Source organism: Gossypium hirsutum, chromosome A01 (genome assembly GCF_007990345.1).
Source record: "Gossypium hirsutum isolate 1008001.06 chromosome A01, Gossypium_hirsutum_v2.1, whole genome shotgun sequence".
Taxonomy (NCBI): Eukaryota; Viridiplantae; Streptophyta; class Magnoliopsida; order Malvales; family Malvaceae; genus Gossypium; species Gossypium hirsutum.
The window spans coordinates 108,639,006-108,644,010 of NC_053424.1; the positions used below are offsets into that span (position 1 = coordinate 108,639,006).

Below are 5,005 nucleotides of genomic sequence, written 5' to 3' on the forward strand. Positions count from 1 at the left end.
AGTCCAGAATTACAATTATAATTTGGCCTGATCGGAATGGCCCATTATTTGAAAAGATTTAAGGTCCATCTACAAGCTTGACTCATATGGAAATATAATCTTCAATGATATGCAATCTTAGATATGATACAATCTTAGATATGATTTTGTAATCTTAGAGATTTAATTTGTAGATACCTTTTAATCTTAACCTTTGATGTAATTGATCTGTACCGTTGGATTTGGGGAGGCTCAACTATAAATAGAGGCATCTCCCCTCATTGTAAAACAACTTGACTACACTGAAGTTTTGGCAAGCAATAAAAATTCTTGAGAGCATTCACTCAAATTTCTCTCCCTCTTGCGTTCTTATTTTCTACGGTTTGTTCTTATTTATTCTTTGTTCATCTTCGTTTTCAACCTTTTTTATTTAATCCCTATCTCCTTGATTTTTTAATTCTCTTTTATATTTTATTTTTTAATAATTTTAGTATTATATCAAATTATTTTTTATTAAATTCTATATTATTCATTGTTTTTAAAAAAATATATTTCATTTAATTGAAAAAGTTTTTTTCTTAAATAAGGCAATGTTTGGTGTTTAGAAATTCGGAAAATAGTGCCCTAACATGCTGGGTTACGATTTTTTCATTTGACTAAATAACCAAATATCCTTTTTAATCAATTTTCAAAATAATGAGATAATTTTAGTTACGAGGATTTAAAACATCGTGTCCTAACATGCTGGATGTGATGTTTGTATACTTTCGGAACAAAGGAATCTCAAGTTTTAACTTTAAATTGTTCAAATTTTAAAACATTTTCAAATTTTCGACATTACGACAATAAATAATCATTTCGGTACCAATTTTGGGCGTTACGAGGGTGCTAATCCTTCCTTGTGCGTAACCGACTCCCGAACCTGTTTTCTTGAATTTCGTAGACCAAAATGTTTTATAAAGGTGATCCAATCACACCTAAAAAGGTTGGTGGCGACTCCCATTTTTATTTTTCAAAAAGTCGAATCCCATTTTTCAAACCTCCTTTTAAAAAATGGTTTCGATAGCTTGGCGACTCCGCTGGGGACCTATAAGAGAGTCAAGCCGAAAATTGATTATTTTCTGTCTTAATGTCAGAAATTTGGAAAATTTTTAAAATATGTCATTTTTACATGTGTTAGTTGCATATGTTTGTTATTGTTTACGCACACATTGCATTTGCATGACCGTTGTGGTCACTCCCTTAAGTGGGAGTGAGAAGCTATGGTTTCGTGAGGTTTTTACCTCCGCATGGGCTAGTAGATTGCTTCCGAGATACATTCGTACCTATGTCTTCGTGAGATTTTCATCTCCGCACGGCCATAGGGAAATGTGTCCCCCTGAACTGAACTTGGTCCATATGAGCTTATAATTGGTGAGGATCGAGGAATCTGTTGGTTCAGGTACCCTTGCTTTAGAACTGAACTATATATAGTGAACTTTAAGTGCTTGCCCCAGGTAGTATGATGATGACCTTTAGTGCCTACCTTTATAAGTTCTTATTTATTATTATTTTTATATATGTGACACTGACCTGTTTTTCTTATTTTGCTATCATTACATGTCATTTATCATTAAAAGGTGTCGATTCAAGGTTCGATTTCTGAGTTAGAAAGTTTTGTAATGGGGAACAAATATCTTAATAAAGTGGAGGACAACTCTTTCGTTTGTGCTTGGTTAGAGAAAACCCAGATAGAAAAAGGAAATAGTGTCACCGAAGGATACACATAGAATTATGGGATTACACTCTCATTAGTGTGATGCAAAATAACCTCCAAGAGTTAAAGGAAATATTGGATTAATGGAGTAACGAAGCCAAGCAGTTGTTCTACAACAGTTATGGGGAATTGCAGTATTTGCTTGACAGGAAGATAGATGAACAATTCAAGGTGAGCGTGGGGAGTACTGAGGGACACTTCTACCATTACAGATGAAGATAGTCACCTCGTGGATGGTAAGGGTATAAGACATACAAAATTGAATTGGATGGAAAGAATTTTTCTTATGATGGTAGAAAGGCTCACTTACTATAGGACCGCTACCAAACCACAAGCTGGAATTTACTGTGGTACTTTAGGATGTTGTACTTATCAGAAATAATGGAAATGCAAGCCCTGATGGCCGGCCAGCCCAAATGAGCATGAAAGAAAGAGATTAAAGAAGATCGTATCGTTTAAAGACCTTTAAAGTGAAGATTAGCTATGCTGTGAAGATACCCATGCAAACAATTCAAAATGTTTTGTGGAGGTAGAAATTTAAAGACTCTCCAGAAGCACTGAGGATGTTTGATATCATTTTAAGGCAGTATGCTACGAAGCTGGAATGCCTACTTGTTCGCCAATCTTTCTTTCAAGGTAATCAGAGCAACTTCATAGATATTGGAGGAGGTGTCTTTGGCTGCAGAGCTTACTTCATAGGTGAAGTCGTAATTCAAATTCAAGAGATAGCTGATCATTTACAGATACTGGTAGAGAGGGCAAGCACGTTGAGCACCAATATGAGCTATAGTCAGATCGTGGTCGAAAGTTAGCTTTGTTATTAGATAGGGTTAAGACTCTAGGCCTACGGGTGAAAGCGTATTTGTAATTCGTTTTATGAAAAGATTTTTGTTCCTTAAATAACGTTTTCTAAAATGAAACTAAATCAGAATCGATATCCTTTTGCATTCATGCATTTGCATCTAATAGCATCTCATCGCATCTTTTGCATTCAAAATTATAAAAAGACTCTAATTAGTTAAAGTTATCAAAAAGAGAAAGAAAAAAAGAGAGAGAGAATAGGGTCACGGCTGACTGAAAAAGAAGTTGAATAGGAATTAACAACGTTCCCTTACATATTCTCGACTCTTGTGTCAAGAGGGATAGTTTACCCAGAGAAGGGGGTGTTTGGAAATGAAAATCATCAATGAGGAAAGGACTGAACAAAGAAACCTTGAGGGCATTCGCCCTTACGAACTGGGAAGTTCTTTAAACAATTGGACTGCAGAAGAACTTCCTGTAATCTTTAGGAATTTTACGGAGTAATATTCAGAACACTCTTATTGCTCTAAAGCCTAGGAGTAATGAGATTTGTTTTGAGAAGTGGGCTCATGTTCAGACATTTTTATTTTCAATAAAACATACTTTTATTATTTATCCGAGTAAATACTCTTTCATTCTGATTCTTTTGACCTTTGGCATTCTTTATAAATTTTCATTTCATGTAAATAGTCATTCTTGAATTCATTTATTCCTTGTATATTCTTTTGTGTGCCTATCATAGATCCCTAGATATCAATGACACGGGCAATGATACTACAGATTCAGAGTTCCTTTTGAGTGCGATATGTGTTTAGAGGAATCTCAGTACTTTGAAGGTGACAGAAATTGTGACTTGTTTCTGAATTTGTTGAAAATGGTTTATACCCTATGAAGTAGTGGTAGGAAATATAGCCTTAGAGGAAGGAAAGATTGTGAAATTGGAATTAGCTGAGGAGACAAGACAATACCTTGTTAAGACTATTATGGGAATTCAAAAATGTGGTCCAAAAACGCATGCAGGAGGATTTGCAATTGCTAGAATAAACATGAGGTTTTGGGGCACTGTTGGTCCACCATGAAAAGGGATCACATCAGTTGTACAATGGATGCCAAATTTAAGGGAGTCAAGACTTATGGGGCATGTATGTTATGGGCCCAAGCTCATCAAAAGTTTCAAGCTGACAATGACTCATCTTTGTGGACGTCAACATATGCCAATATTACAAAGTCAAAATTCATCCATCTCAAAAAAAAAGATTATATATAACTACATAATGCCAAAAGTTCGCAGTCTTTTCAAAGATAATGCGCCATACCACAGTACAACAAAGGTTGCCAAAAGAAAAGAAGAAGAAGAAAAAATAAATTACAGAAGATGACCGAGACTGATAAAAATTGGCATAAGAAACTACCGCCTACTCTCTATGCTTACGCTAGGGCAAACAACTTCAATGCCAGTTGTTTCAAAGGTTCCAAGCATTATCCTTGGAATGGGTGCATTGTTTGGCTTTCTTGAGCAGTCTAATGTGCCGTTAATAGCTGCGATGGTTAACTCCAGGCGGTGGCCATTGATTTCCAGCTATGGGGCATCAGGCCGTACGCGGTCTCTGAAGCTTAAAATGATAGATTCTTTCTTCAAAACCAGTTTCTAACAAAGTGGATGACGGTATCATGAAGGAAGCTCTCTTAAACTTCTATACAAGTTCAGGGAAGAGGAAACCTGATCAAATCATTATTTTCAGGGATGGGGTTAGCGAGTCTTAATTCAATTAAGTTTTGATTAAGTTGTTGAGGCTTGCAAGTTCCTTGACGAGAAGTGGAACCCTAAAGATTGTGGTTATTGTTGTACGAAAAACCATCATACCAAGTTTCATTTCAGCAGGGATCTCCTGAAAATGTGCTACATGGTACTATCATTGAAAACAAAGTATGCCATCCAAAGAACAATGATTTTTACCTTGGTACCCATGCTGGAATGATTGGAATCACGAGGCAGACCCACTATCATGTTCTCTTAGACCAAGCTGGGTTTTTGGCTGATGATCTGTAAGAGTTTGTTCATTCTCTATCCTATATGTATCAAAGGAGCACCACAACCATATTTTTTGTGGCTCCTATTTGCTACACTCATTTGGCAGCTTCACAGTTGGGGGCAATTTATGAAGATTAGGGATTCTTCAGAAACATCATCGAGTCATGGTGGGATGTATGCTCCAGGAGTAATCTCTGTACCTCGGCTTTCCAGGTTGAAGGATAAAGTCAGCAACTTCATTCTTGTCTGCTGAGAATCATTGAACCATCTTTTAGCAGGGTTTGACAAACAACAGCCAGGACTGTTGCTGGGGCAATCCCTTTCTCATGGGTTTATGAATCAAGATTTTTCCTCCAAGCTTTGATGGAGTCAAGAATTGAATACCTCTAGTAAACTTAACTTGAAAGTATTCATTCTAAGCAAATGTACCAAAAATG

General features: G+C 36.2%; 1 pseudogene; it reads left to right on the forward strand.

Moving 5' to 3' along the window:
• Positions 1 to 3,987: 3,987 nt before the first annotated feature.
• LOC107919821 (protein argonaute 4A-like) lies at positions 3,988 to 4,737 on the forward strand (annotated as a pseudogene).
• Positions 4,738 to 5,005: the final 268 nt, after the last annotated feature.